We start from the raw sequence: 15644 nt of genomic DNA, 5'->3' as shown, positions 1-15644 counted from the left end.
GTCATTCAACTATACTTCCGGCAAAGGCTAGCCCGGAAGCGGAAGTCGCTTTGGGAAACGGAAAAGCTTGGAGCCGGCTCCCTGCCTGAGCAGTGATCTGTACTGGGGTCTCTTGGGGGAGGATCTTGGGCCAGTCTTGTGCCGGGTGCTGCCGCCGCTTCTCCGGGCGGCAGAGCTGGGACTCCGCTTCGCTGCTGGGGTAACGTTCTCTCCTCCGTCACTCTAGCCCGGGACAGTGCCCGAGGACCTGCCTGCACTAGAGTTCCAGAGAGGCAGAACTGGGGTAGGAGGGGATGGCATTCTGGGTTTTCCAGTAGTTTGAAATACATTCTCCTCATCCCCCAGTGCTGGGGTATCAGGTCTTTACGGTGCAATTGGGAGGCTCTTGGGTACCTACTTGGTTCTCCTAGCTGACATGGTGCTTCGTGCAGTTAGGTGGACGATTCTCCAGATTGTCTCGAGTAAATACCGTATATTCGTCTCGGGGCAGAGAGGGATGAATCATCGTTTGAGGACCTTTTTTAGATTATCTCCAGAAAATTGGGGCATAAGCTTGCATACGTTACTAGTTACCAAGCCAGAAAAATGGTGGGGGAATAATTGACATTTATTGGGAAGACTTGATGTGTCGTCACCCTTAATGGGAAAAGGAGAGTTTTTGAGAATGAGAAGGGAAAGAGAACTTATATATATGTATATACACACATGTATATATACACATGTGTATATATACATATGTATACGTATACATATGTATATGTATATACGTGTGTATATATATATATATATATTTTTTTTTTTTTTTTTGAGTAGCTGCTGTGCACTTCGGTGTTTCTTAGCCTTTTGGAGATCACGTATCCCTTGAAGGTTTGTGGAAAGCCAGAGACAATTCTTTTAGAACAATGGATACACATATATTTGTCATACAATCGATGAGACTCAGAGATTATAAAGCCCATCTGTGGGCATTCTAGGTGTCTGTGAACTTAAGGTTAGGAGCCCCTATCTTGTATACCGTACTTGGCACTTTAATTATGTTAGCTTCTTTGACCTTCACAATAACTTGAGTACCCTCTTTTTACATGTGGGGAAGCTGGGGCTCAAACTTTATTCAGGAGTTTCTTCGAGTTTGATTTAATTCCAAAGCCTGTGCTTTTCTTATTGCACAAAGCTATCCTTGTGTTGAAATCCAAAAAGGTTATTAAGTTAAAAAGACAGAAAGCTGGCCTTCGCATAGCTCTTACTATGAAACATAGTGTACTCATTAACATGAACTTTAGTCTAATGGAATTAAACCCTTGCTCAACCTCTTATTAGCTGTATGGCATTATCTGTACCTCAGTTTCTTCATCTATAAAGTGGAGATCATCTCAGTAGAACCTGTCTTATAGGGATGTTATCAGGGCTAGATGAATAAAAATGTGAAGTGACTAGAACAATACCCACCACAAATAAACCCTGTCATTATCATTGTGTGTCTTCCAACATGTGGTATTTGGGTTTTATGCCAATTGTACTTTAATGCAATTTGGATAACAGTGGGCACACATACCCATTGTTTTGGATCTGGAATGTATTGATATCCCCAAGAACCTTATAACGTTTTCAGTTCTTGAAAAGTTCAGCCACAGGGTGATTTCTTGTGTTGATTTGTGTATAGACACAGTTTTCTTCCTTCTTCTCCTTTTTCTTTTGGGCTTGCAGCATTTAGATAGCTTTGTAATTCACATACCGGACTTTGTAGGCTCCGAATTTTTTATGTTGAAACAGTTTTATTCCACTTATTTATTCAATTTATTGAATCACCTACAGATACTGTATGTACCTCCTGCTTTACCCCATTTGCGGTCACTAGAAGTCCCTAATCTCTTTGAGGCAGCTTGTCTGCAAGCTGTCATTTGTGGGTAGAACTGAGAGCAACCACTTTTTGGACTCATTAGAACCTCTTGGTGATTAGGCAATAACCTTTTGAAGCAAACATGATTAAACATTTGGAATATTGATACCGTATTATAGATTGGTTCAGAGGGAAAAATGCATATAATTAATAGTAATTTGCATTTAAATTCAACTACTGACAGAAGAACACTCTCGTGGTAATGTGTACCATGAATGTTGGAATCCATGAACAGTAACAATTTTTTTTTAAAAAACAAGCAGTTTGTAATATCTATTCTGAGAATTTTCTGGCTTCCTTATTTGGTAATACTTGAGAGGGAGCTACGTTAGTGTAGGAACACCACAGGGCATGAGAACATACTTAGAAAAATGTTTTTTGTTGAATTGTAGTTTTATCACAATCTGAGATTTGTAGAGCCTAAGATTAAAGTACTGAGATGCTCTATAGCATGTTTTGGTGTTGATGGAAGTGGGGAGATGGTGTTGCTTTGTGTCGTGTGGGAGCAGAAAGTAATTGCTTTTGATTACATACTTGTGAGAAAAAGAAATGGTCTTAGTCCTTCTCAGCAGTCAAGAGGGTTGTTTTGTACTTTTCTGCAATCTTGAAAGAATTTTTTAAGGCTTTCAACCCACAGTTTTGAACACATAATTGGTCTTGGGATTCATTCCATTCGCTAATTGGTCTAACTTACTAATTTAAGTTAATAACAAATTTCTTTATAAAATTATGGATAATGAAAGATTCCTTTAAAACTCTTGTATTTCAGTGTTAGAAAGTTAAAGCTAGAATCACTTTTGTGGCCATCAAGGGAAAAAAAATAATGCACAGATATTTTCTTCGTTTTCAAGTTACAGTTTTTACACTTGTTTTTGTCTTGTGATACTGAGGTTTTTTTCCCCCCCGGCATCAGTTGTCATTAATTATTTTTCTGTTTACCTGGCTACCTTCTAAAAATATAACATGTTATATGGCATCTTCCACTCCTAAGATATTGATACTGAATTGGCTTGTAAGGATACCTCAGAGGTCCGCTAACATGTTCATTCATTCAGAAGGCATTTAACAAAGGCCTGTTTTGCCCTAGGCAGTGTGCTAGGTACTCTTCAAGAGCTCAGGCCTATGTTGGAGATAGACTTATGAACAGATAAATTATGGTAGGTGGTTCAACAGAGGTATGTAAATTGAATAGTTTTATAGGAATTGTTCTACCTGTTCATTTTTATGGAAGTGGTTCAACAGGAGTACTGTTGTGTAATATATATTACACGTACCATATTAATATTACAACATACCATGTAACAAATCAGACCTTATGAACTTAATGAGTTCTCATATATCATTTTACTTTTTTTTTTTTTAATGTTTTATTTATTTCTAGGAGAGAGAGAGAGAGACAGCGTGAGCAGGGGAGGGTCAGAGACAGAGGGAGTCACAGACTGAAACAGGCTCCAGGCTCTGAGCTGGCAGTCAGCACAGAGCCCGACTCGGGGCTCGAACCCACGAACCGTGAGATCATGACCTAAGCGAAAGTCGGACGCTTCACCGACTAAGCCACCCAGGCGCCCCTATCATTTTACTTTTTAAATGACTTCAATCATTTAATAGCTTAGGTTTGAATTTTAATTCTCTTTCTTTGGTTTCTTTTTTGAAGCGTTCATGAATATTTAGCCTTTACTAATTTTCTTTCATATAGTAGTTTTAAAACTTGTGAGGTTGCTAAGCCTTATTGCAGTTTGTGTGTATGTACCTGTGCACATACATCTGTGTGTGCGCACACGTGCTCACCTGAGGCCTTGGTATGGTGTAGCACCATGATGTTTTCCTGACGGGATTCTTGAAGCCTGTTCTACAAATGTGGTTTAATAGAGATGAGTATTCATTTGGTTATAAGAAACCAGACAGTCATTGTAAACATATGTTTTGTCATTTAGCCTGAATTGAACCATGCCATTTGATTTTAATATGAATTTTTGCCTTGAATAATTGAATGATTTGCACAATGTTTTTTGGAACTTCTAGCTGTAGCATCATTTCAGTGTAGTTCGCCTGTTGATGTTGAGATGCTAGTAGTAGTTAACATCTGTTCATTGTATTTTCTAGTCATTATTTTTGGTCAGAGATCAGGTAAAGGTAATCTAATAATATACAGCATACATTTTCTGCAGGTTCCCCTTGCTCTTATCCAGAGATCTAGCCTAGGTTATTTTAATCCCTCTTTTGTCCACTTAGAGGTACCACTCCAAGGATACCCCTTGTTGTATATATGATCTAGTTTTTCAAGTCTTGGTGAGGAAGAAAAGCCAGCTAGACTGCATAAATTGTTTATGGAAAAGACCGAAATTAATTTGAAAAAAGTGTTTTAACCAAGCATTACCTGGATTGGGGTAGGGAAGGGGTGGGTGGGGGCATGATCAGAATCCTAGGAAGAATGACAATATAAAATGGAGAGCCAGATGTAATTTTTTAAAAGTCACATTTTATTTTGGGGTAATTTTAGATTTACAGAGAAATTGCAAGGATAGTACAGAGAGTTCCTATAAACCTTACATGTAGCTCTTCTCCTAATATTAACATCTTATATAACCTGGTACATTTGTCACATCTAAGTAATTAACATTGGTACGTGTTAACTGAATATAGCCTTTTTTTAAATTTTATTTTATAAGTTTTTCCTCTAGTAACCTTTTTCGGTTCTAAGATCCAGTCCAGACTGGATATCATACTGTGTTTAGACCATGTGCTGTGCAATTTGGATAAATAGGTTGAGGTTTCCAGTGAGCTTTTTCTCTGCCATGTATGTTCATTAATCCCCTCTGACCAGTGCTGAAGAGAGAAAGTCATTGACCATGAGAATAAACAATACTGTATAGGTAGTGTTTTCTATTCCATTAATTCCCAAAGCACTGTTAACTCAGTGTAAGAGTTGGCTTTGCTCCCAGGAGGGTGGTATGAAGTTTCCTGATAAGCTAAGAGCTAATCTTGATTGAGGGGCTCTCCCTGGGCTCCACTCACAGCTTGTGCTCACTTTATAGACTTTACTACATGAAACTGTCACCAATCATTTACTTGTGTATCTTCTTTACTAAATTGTATGTTTCTAAGGGGTCAGGGACCATCTTACTCATTTTGGAATCCTCAGGGTCCAATGTAAGGTTGGCATATGATAGATTCTTAATACACATTTGAAGAAATTAATAAATCCTTGTTTGGTAGCATTGACTATTAGTTCAACAGAAGTTTTGTTTTAATAGTATGTAAGTGTTGAGTTTCTCCTTCAACTTGAGCCATCTTAGTTTGTCAATTCTTTTTTTTTTTTAATGTTTTATTTATTTCTAGGAGAAAGAGAGAGAGAGACAGTGTGAGCAGGGGAGGGTCAGAGAGAGAGAGGGAGTCACAGACTGAAAAAGGCTCCAGGCTCTGAGCTGGCAGTCAGCACAGAGCCCGACGCGGGGCCCGAACCCACGAACCGCGAGATCATGACCTAAGCGAAAGTCGGACGCTTAACTGACTAAGCCACCCAGGCGCCCCCATTAGTTTGTCAATTCTGTGGCTAGCTGAGTTTTTCTTCCTGGAATCTTAAAGAACTATAAAATACTCATTGAAGATTGCTGTTTTTTCCCCTTGATTATGTAAATAAATTATCTTCTTTAAAAATAACAGAATAGGGGCGCCTGGGTGGCTTGGTGGGTTAAGCGTCCGACTTCGGCTCAGGTCATGATCTCATGGTTCGTGGATTTGGAGCCTGCTTCGGTCTGTGTCTCCCCCTCTCTCTTTACCCCTTCCCTGCTCACGCTCTGTCTCTGTCTCTGTCTCTCTCTCAAAAATAAAACATTAAAAAAAAAAACAAAACAGAATAGGTGGTAGTAGAGGTAGAAATTTTGTTAGCTTTTAAGTGCATGTGTGACAATTCCAGTTTCATCCCACTGGGCTGTAGATCTGGCTGTGTGCCTGCCACTTCATGCACAGTTAATGAAATAACACCTTCCTAGACTTATTGAGGGAGACGGCTTGTCAGATTCAGAGAATTAGTTTTAAAATTTTCCTATTATAGCCAAGATTCAGTCGCCCAGGGTCACTTAAGCATAAAAGCTGCCATGGTATGGGAACACAGGGGCCTGTCCTAATTCTGTGGATCAGGCACAGTAGATTCCGTTTGGTAAATAGGAAAAAAAAATCACGATCAGAAGGAGTTGTAAATTGAAGCTGCTGTTTTCTTGATGTAGATGAAAGACTGTGACGGGGTATAGATGAGCCAGTTTTTCTATTTTTTTTTTCCTCCAGAAATCCCAGGAAGTTACAAAATGATCAATGATAAATTGGCCCTTGTTTCCCTGTTTTACTCACATTAGCTTTGAATCCCTTTTTCCTCCTTTCTCTGAACTGTGCTGAGAATGGCAAAGCCTGTTCCGGGGGGCAGTTGAATCTAAACTATGCTTTCATATGGACTCTTCATTTCAAGTCTGAAGAACTCTGGTTTGTTTTAAGAGAATAGTGCAATAGAGAAAATCTAGATTAAATTAAGAATTGTAGAATTACTTTTATGTCTATCAGTTTAGCCTTTAGAAGCCTAACTTTTCTTTCAACTAGTGAATAAGATCACTTTTTCCAGCTTCCTCTCAGGTGAGAGTAAGCTTATAAAAGCTTCTTTTTAAAACCAGAAGGGCAAGTAGTTCATTGTCCTTGGCCTAACCTGCAGGTGCATGCTCTGGGTTTTGGAATTTTGTTGTTGTTGTTTTAAGACCCAGCATCAGCGGTCCAGAAGGTGTATGTCAGTTTGAGGAGAGCCGAGTGACTAAAACATTGGTTACATTTAGAAATGTATTTATTAGGTTAATGAGTAGGGGGAATCTGTTAGAAGATAAAAAATCTTTCCAAATTCTGCAATAGGCTGTAACTTAAATGCTGCTTGGTAATATGGGAAGTTGAATTTGAAAGAAAGCAATAGTAAAACTGAGTAATTAATGAGATAAAAAGAATGCAAGAGCTTAAAAAACTTGTTAAAATTTTTTTATTAAAGTATAGGCGACATACAATACTATATTAATTTTAGGTGTACAACATAGTGATTGGACAATTATATACATTTTTTTTTAAGTTTATTTGTTTTGAGAAAGAGAGCATATGCGTGCATCATGCAGGGGAGGGGCAGGGAGAGGGGGAGAAAGAATCCCAAGCAGACTCCGTGTTGTCTGTGAGGACCCCGATGAGGGGCTGGATCTCAAACCATGAGACCATGACCTGAGGTGAAATCAAGAGTTGGATACTTAACTGGCTGAGCCACCCAGGTGCCCCAGACAATTATATACATTATGAAATGCCTACTACGATAAGTATAGTTACTATTTGTCACCATACAAAGTTATTATTGATGATATTCCCTATGCAGTATTTTTCATCCCTGGGACTTATTTTGTAATAAATATAAAAGAAGTCTGTACCTCTTACTCTCCTTCACCTATTTTCACCTATCCCCTCATACCCCTCTACTCTGGCAGCCATCAGTTCTCTGTATTTATGAGTCTATTTTGTTTGTTTATTTTGTTTTGCAGATTGCACAGATAAGTGAAATCATACTGTATTTGTCTTTTTGTGTCTAACTTATTTCACTTAGCATAATACCCTCTAGGTCCATCCATGTGGCTGTGAATGGCAAGATTTCATTCTTTTTCATGGCTGAGTAATATTTCATTTTTTAGTATATGTATATATGTATATATATATATCAATATATCATATCACCTCTTCCTTATTCATTCATCTATGGATGGACACTTAGGTTGCTTCCCTGTCTTGGCTATTATAAATAATGCTGCAGTAAACATAGGAGTGCATATATCTTTTCAAATTAGTTTTTGTCTTCTTCAGGAATACCCACAAGTGAAATTTCTGGGTCATACGGTGGTTCAATTTTTAATTTTTTACAGAACCTCCAGACTGTTTTCCACGGTGGCTGCACCAATGTGCATACCCACCAGTAGTGCACAGGATTCCCTTTTCTCCACATCCTCATCAACACTTTTTATTTCCTGTCTTTTTGATACTAGCCATTCTGACTGGTGTGAGGTGACATCTCATTATGGTTTTGATTTGCATTTCCCTGATGTTTAGTGATACTGAGCATCTTTTCATGGGTACTCTTGTCAAGAGATTTTCTTTTGTGAAACTTTTAGAGAACATTTCTAGAAGAAAATTTTGTCCTAGCATTAGGCGAAGTTTTTTTTTTTTTAAATAGGATACACACACACACACACACACACACACACACACCCAAACACAAACCCAAACTAAAAGAAGAATGTCGATAAGTTGGATTTCATCAAATTAAAAACTTTTATTCTTTAATACTATTAAGAAAATGTTGGAGTGCCTGGGTGGCTCAGTCGGTTAAGCATCCGACTTCAGCTCAGGTCATGATCTCACAGTCCATGGGTTCAAGCCCCGTGTCGGACTCTGTGCTGACAGCAAGCTCAGAGCCCGGAGCCTGCTTCACATTCTGTGTCTCCCTCTCTCTCTGCCCCTCCCCACTCGCTCTCTGTCTCAAAAATAAAATAAAGACATAAAAAATTAAAAAAAAAGAAAATGTTAAAAAAAACACAGAAAATACTTGTCAAACATGTATCTAGTAAAGGATTTGTTTGCAGAATATGTAAAGAATTCTAAAAACAACTAAATAGTAAGAAGACAAACAGCTAGAGTTTTTGAAATACAAAAGATTTGGATACCAAAGAAGTGTCACAAATAGCTGTTGAACACATGAAAGCATATTCAATATTGTTAGTCCTTAGGGAATTGCAAACCAAAACCACAGTGAGAGGGGCACATGGGTGGCTCAGTTGGTTAAGTGTTCAACTTGGGTCATGATCCCAGGGTCATGGGATTTAGCCCCGGGATGGGCTCCAAGCTGAGCATGGAGCCTGTTTAAGATTCTCTGTTTCTCGCCCTCTACCCTCCTCCCCAGCTCTCATTCTCTCTCTCTCTCTCTCTCAAAAAAAGAAAAAAAAAACCCATAGTGAGAGACCATATCTGTTAGAATGGGTAAAATTTAATAGCATGTTATTTAACCTCCATGTGTTTAGATTGTTTTCTTGTGGTTGATTTCTAGTTTTGTTTTGTTTTCTATATTTATTTGTGAGAGACAGAGAGACAGAGCATGAGCAGGGGAGGGGAAGAGAGAGAGACACACACAGAATCCAAAGCAGGCTCCAGGCTCTGAGCTGTCAGCCCAGAGCCTGACGCGGGGCTCAAACTCAGAGTGTGACATCATGACCTGAGCCAAAGTCAGAGTCAGGCGCCCTGATTTCTAGTTTTGTAGTGTTGTGGTCAGAAAAGGCGCATGGTATGACTTTGATCTTTTTGAATTTGTTGAGACTTGTTTTGTGGCCTATTATGGATCTGTTCTGAAGAATGTCCCATGTGCACTTGAAAAGAATGTGTATTCTGCTGTTTTAGGATGGAATGTTCTGAATATACCTCTTAAGTCCATCTGGTCCAGTGTGCCAAAGCTGCTGTTTCCTTGTTGATTTTCTATTTCGAGGATCTGTTCATTGATGTAAGTGGGGTGTCAAAGTCCCCTACTGTTGTTCTATTATCAATTACTTCCTTTATGTTTGTTTTTAACTACTTTAAGTATTCGGGTGCTGCCAGGTTGGGTGCATAAATATTTACAATTACTCTATCTTCTTGATGGATTGTCCTAGAATGATAAAACTTAGATGATCAACAATGCCAAGTGTTGGCAGATGTGAGCAACTGGAGCTCTGACACATTGCTGGTGGAAATGCAAGATGGGACAGGTGCTTTGGAAAACACTTTGGCAGTTTCTTTTTTTTCTTTTTAAATGTTTATTTATTTGAGAGAGAGAGAGAGAGAGCGCGAGCGCAAGCAAGCAGGGCAGGGGCGGGGAAGGGGGTGGACAGAGGATCCGAAGCAGACTCCATGCTGACCACAGATAGTCTGATGTGGGACTCGAACTCACGAACCATGAGATCATGATCTGAGCCAAGATCAGATACTTAACTGACTAAGCCACCCAGGCACCCTGACAGTTTGGCATTTTAAGTTAAATATATATTTATCATATGGCCCAACAATCTCTCTCTTAGCTATTTACCCAAGAGAAGTAAAAACATGTGTCCACACAAGATTTATGCTTGAATGTTCATTAGCAGCTTTATCCTGAACAGCCCCAAACTGTATAGAACCAAATGTCCTTCAATTGGTGAATGGATAAAGAAATTGTAACATGCCTGTATAATGGACTGCTACACAACAATAAAGAGGAATGAACTACTGATACATGTAATGACATGTGTGAATCTAAACAGCGTGCTAAGTAAAGAAATGTCACAACAGAAAAGACCACCATTTGTATAGGACGCTATTTGGGATTCTGTCAAAGGCAAAATTATGGTGGTAGAAAGCACATCAGTGGTTGTCCAAGGGGATCATGAGGAGATTTTTGGGATGATGAAATGTTCTGTATAATGATTGTTTTATTTAATACCTTTATACATTTGTCAGAGCTCTGATTGTTTAAGTTGGCGACTTTTACTATATATAAGCTATACCTCAGTAAATCTGATTTTGATAAGATTTTTTTTTGCCATTGATTTATGTGGGATTAGAGGCTGGATTCAGATAAGTTCAGATCTGAATTTGTTATAGGCACTAAGATCATTTTGAAATAATCACTATCCCTGAATTGAGTTGCAAAGAGCTTACTAGTTATCAGTGTTGGGTCATATTTAGGCTAAGATTTTTTTTTTTTAATATTTTACTTACTTTTGAGAGACAGATAGAGACAGCATGAGCAGTGGAGGGTCAGAGAGAGGGAGACACAGAATCCGAAACAGGCTCCAGGCTCTGACCTACCTGTCAGCACAGAGCCCGACGCGGGGCTTGAACCCACGAACCGTGAGATCATGACCTAAGCGAAAGTCGGGCGCTTAACCGACTAAGCCACCCAGGCGCCCCTAAGGTTTTTATTATAAATGAGAATAGATGGAAATAAGATACACATTTTATATGAAGTTGCTTGATCAGAGAATGAGAGCTCCAAATAATCAAGGAAGAAAACCTGAGGACTGATTTTGAATTCCCCCTCTGGCCCAACTCTTTACTAGTTCTAATACTGTGACTACCAGTTTCTAGAAATACTCACATTCTTTTGCCCCCAGTAAACAACATTTACAGTTTTTTGCCTTTTCTCTGTTCCTTTTCACTCATTGCTACCTCCTTTTTGTGGGGAGGCAGATGGTACATTTAAGGTTGATCTCCTCAGAGTTCTGTAATTGGTCTTTTTCTTGGTCTGCTCGTTTTCCTTGGTAGCCTTTTTTATTTCCTGTGTCTTTTAACTGCCCTCAGGGTACTGGTATCTCCATAGCTTCAGGTGCTTATTTCCATTTGTCTTGTGGGTATATTCACCTGAGTATCTTATAGACACTTCAGACTTAATGTGTTCAGTTCTCTACTCCTTATCCTTCCCTCTGTATTGGCTCTGTGCCCTTAATTCACCACCACCTTTCATCCAGGCTCCCAAGCGTAGAAGATCCCCATTTGTCCTTGGCTTGGTGCTCTCCTTTATCTTTTTGACCTCGTAGGTCACTAGTCCTGTTGTTCTAACTGGGAAACAGTGCATACGCCAGCCTCTCCCCTTCCGCCTCATGGCCAGTGCCTCGCTGCTCCTTTGGACCAGCATCTTCTTGTCTCCCAGCCAGTGGTCTGTCCTTCTCTTCAGAGTCTCTTGTGTTACTACTGCCTGAGTTACTTCTTTTAAAATGTGTAATTCAGGGCTCCTGGGTGGCTCAGTCAGTTAAGCGTCCGACTTCGGCTCAGGTCATGATCTCACGGATTGTGGGGTTGAGTCCCGCATTGGGCTCTGTGCTGACAACCAGCTCAGAGCCTGAAGCCTGTTTCAGATTCTGTGTCTTCTTCTCTCTCTGCCCCTCCCCTGCTCATGCTCTCTCTCTCTCTCTCAGAAATAAATAAAACATTTAAAAAATTAAAAAAAATGTAATCCTCTTTCTCCCTTACTTGAAAAACACCTCTTGGCTTCTTTGGTTGTGGTTGCTTAAAGTCTAAAATGAAGTCAGAGTTCTTTAAATTTCCAGGTTATGTATTTCTTGAGCTCTCATTCTTCTATTCCAAGAATCTTTTTTTACTTTCTTGGGGTTCTTGACACATCAAGCTCTCGAATCACTTTGCCTGACTCCTTCCGCTTGCGTTGTCATCTAGGTAACAGTAGGCAAGCTATTTTACCTCTCTGTGCTTCTGTTTCCTAATCTGTAAAATATGGGTCACAACATAGGTACTTGATATGGTTGGTGTGAGTTGGGTGAGATAATACATAAAGCACCTCAAACAGTAGCAGTAAGTTTTCAGTAAAAGTAGATTTGTGTTATCACCATTCTCTTTTTAAAAAAATTTTTTTTAATGTTTATTTTTGAGAGATAGAGACAGAGACACAGAGCATGAGCAGAGAAGGGACAGAGAGAGAGGGAGACACATTTTCTGAAGCAGGCTCCAGGCTCTGAGCTGTCAGCACAGAGCGCAAAACGGGGCTCAAACTCACAAACCCACAAGATGGTGACCTGAGCCAAAGTCAGACACTTAATCAACTGAGCCACCCAGGCGCCCATTCTTTTTTTTTTTTTTTTAAGTTTATTTATTTTTGAGAGAGCAGAAGTAGGGAAGGGGCAGAAGAGAGAGGGGGACAGAGGAACCAAAGCAGGCTCCATGCTGACAGCAAAGAGCTCAGTGCAGGGCTTGAACCCACAAACTGTGAGATCACCTGAGCCAAAGTTGGATGCTTCATTGACTGAGCCACCCAAACGCCCCTGTGTTATCATCATTCTTGAGAAAAAAACCCAGAACACTCAGTATTTTGGACCGTTGCTGTGGTTGCATCCAACTGGGATTTCTCTGGAAAACCAGTGATTCTCTCAGGCAAACACAGTGCCATCTTCCTAATTTACTGCAGGTTGGGCTGCCATTGTTGCCCAGGTGCAAACTACCATCGTAGCCTGGCAACTGGGCAGCTTGGTTGACACTTAAAGCCATATCCCCTGAGGCAATCTGGTAGTGCCAAGTCACTCGGGACTAGTTTCCAGTTTTCTTTTCTTAGTGCATCTCCATTTTATATCTGAGGCAGCTAAAGAGAAGTAGCTAGTCCGGGATTACTCAGTAGTAAGATCCAGGCTCTTGAGCATTATACTGTACCCTACTGAGAATGAGTCACCCTAGTTTGGACCCAGGTGGTCTTTCGAAATACTTTGTTTTCGTAATGCTGACCTTTTTCATCCCCTTTCTTGACTCAGAACTTTTGCTTATGCTGTTTTTTCTGCCTAGGGTACTAGTCTTTTTTTTTTTTTTTCCTGCCCTGCAAATGCTTGCTCAGTCTTCATAACTCTACTCTCCTGTCTCTTCTGTGAATGCTTCCCCACTCTCTCAGGCAAAGTTACCCTTCTCCTTCCTTCACCCCCCACACATTGTTTATTCCTTTTTGTGGCACTTGACTCATTATATTGTCCATCTCCCACTTTGGACTAAGTTCATCCAAGTTAAGAAAATACCCTGTCTTATTTATCCTTGTTACTTTAGCTTTTAGCACACAGTCTGGCAGACAGCAAATGCTCAAGAAATATGAAATAAATGAAGAATGAACCTTACAGAAGAACACGAAGATGTTGGTACATTACCATCAGTGAATTACAATTATGTTAGGCAGAGGGAAAATACAGATATCCAAGGATGGGAACATAGCAGAAAAAATAATTTTATTTAAAATGTGAATATTTGAGGGGCACCTGGGCGGCTCAGTCGGTTAAGAGTCCGACTTCGGCGCAGGTCATGATCTCACGGTTCGTGGGTTTGAGCCCCGCGTCAGGCTCTGTGCTGACGGCCAGCTCAGAGCCTGGAGCCTGCTTCAGATTCTGTGTCTCCCTCCCTCTCTGACCCTCCCCTGCTCACTCTGTCTCTCTCTCTCTCAGAAATAAATAAAACGTTAAAAAAAAAATGTGAGTATTTGGGATGAGTGGTAGTGGGGTAATAGACCATAAGTTGAATGGGGATTATAGTGCTTTTCAAACTTTTAAGCTCAAGTACCTCTGGTGGTAGAGGATAGTGGGCATGTAACCCCTTGGGGGCTGGGAGCAGAGCCCAAAGCAGCCTTTCTATGTTAGGTATCAAATCTCTGAATATCTTGAACACACTCATATTTTATCTTTAGAGATTCACGCAGATTGTGCATTCTATTTTATTAACCCATGAATGTTCTCTCTCTCTCTCTTTTTTTTTTTTTTACACATAGTTTTATTGTCAGGTTGGTTTCCATATAACACCCAGTGCTCATCCCCACAAGTGCCCTCCTCCATGCCCATCTCCCCCCTTCCCCCCATACCCATCAGTCCTCAGTTTGTTCTCATCATAACCCATGAATGTTTTAACATGAAAATACCTTTCTCTCCCCACCCACCTCATCCTCTAGTGAATAGTTGCTGCACGGATGTGTGTCATTTATCCCCTGGCTTCTAGCACATTGACGTGCCCCAATGCCTGAATCTGAGGAGCATGGAATGGGGTCATAGTCTAATATGGCAGTATTCTAGCTTGCTGTGATGGGGGGGACTGTCTACTCAGGAGTATTATGTCATGGAACCAAGGAGGGTGAGCTCATCTTGTTTTAACGAGGCTGTTCCTAGAAGGCTGCGGTCAGTTGGAGGCACCTCATTACCAGATCGCTGGGGACCAGCTGGAGAGAGTTCACAGAAGACCCACAGGAATGATTAAGAGACTGGAGGGGCTGACGGATGAGGAAAGAATATAAATGGAAACCGTATAACTTGGCTGAACCGAGATAGCAGGAATACGCAACTGTATAAATATCTCAAGAGAATAAACTTGATGAGGGAAGGCAATCTTTTATGGTGGGTTTGGGGGAGAATAAACCAGCGGTGAAATTAAGCACAGGAAAACGTAAACTAATAATCTAAAGTATCAGATGGTGCACTTTATTTCTTAGAACCTCCTTAGATCCGTCTAAACTATGGGCCTTTTGTTAACTGAATGATTTGGTTTTTTAATTTGATTTGCCTGGACTGTGGCTGGTGCTTCTGTATAGAGAATACCTAAAACTACATCTTTCAAAGCCAACATCCTTCTTTTTCTTTGTGGGACTTAGTGGGTGATATTTGGAACTCTTGTCTGCTGCCACTGCCTCTTTTTTTATTCACCAGAATTCCAAAGTGGACTTTCACATCAGTTTTTCAGGGTTTTTTTTTTTTTTTAACTAATGGTTTAAAAGTAGACATTGAGTCAGTAATAATGTATTGTAATAATTTTAGAAACCTTGATATAGTATTGGTCCCTGAGGTACTGGTTTTAGGAAATTATAGCCTTGATGAAATGCAAGCATAATTGTAGAGAGCATGTACTTTGGGAAATGATTGTATAAAATTCCTAATTGGGGTATAGGAGGCATAAAACTCTTTTTTTTTTTTTAATGTTTATTTTTGAGAGAGAGCGCAAGCAGGGAATGGGCAGAGAGAGGGGAAAACACAGAATCCAAAGCAGGCACCAGGCCCTGACCTTTCAGCATAGAGCTTGATAGGAGGCTCGAACTTGTGTACTTTGAGATCATGACCTGAACCAAGGTTGGACACTCAACCAACTGAGCCACCCAGGTACCCCCATAAAACTTTTAATAACAGTTGAAATTCACCAGGAGAAATATTTGCATTATATTGCA

At 40.0% G+C, this 15644-nt stretch overlaps 1 protein-coding gene across 7 annotated transcripts in view; it reads left to right on the top strand.

Annotated features, from left to right (window-relative positions):
• Nucleotides 1-65: 65 nt before the first annotated feature.
• AREL1 (apoptosis resistant E3 ubiquitin protein ligase 1) overlaps nt 66-15644 on the top strand; it is a 50163-nt gene continuing 34584 nt past the window's right edge. For 3 of the 7 annotated variants that reach the window (XM_039232274.1, XM_039232271.1, XM_039232272.1), the window contains exon 1: nt 66-199. The gene's annotated coding sequence lies outside the window, so the exon portion shown is untranslated. Of the gene's footprint in view, nt 284-9434; nt 9450-15644 lie in introns of those variants that run through there. The other 4 variants (XM_039232270.1, XM_039232275.1, XM_039232269.1 and 1 more) reach the window with 2 other exon arrangements.

Source organism: Hyaena hyaena, unplaced genomic scaffold (assembly GCF_003009895.1).
Source record: "Hyaena hyaena isolate Hyena2069 unplaced genomic scaffold, ASM300989v1 scaffold_65, whole genome shotgun sequence".
NCBI classification, from domain to species: Eukaryota; Metazoa; Chordata; class Mammalia; order Carnivora; family Hyaenidae; genus Hyaena; species Hyaena hyaena.
The sequence above is the reverse complement of the archived record's forward strand: the minus strand, read 5'-3'. Positions and strand labels throughout refer to the sequence as shown.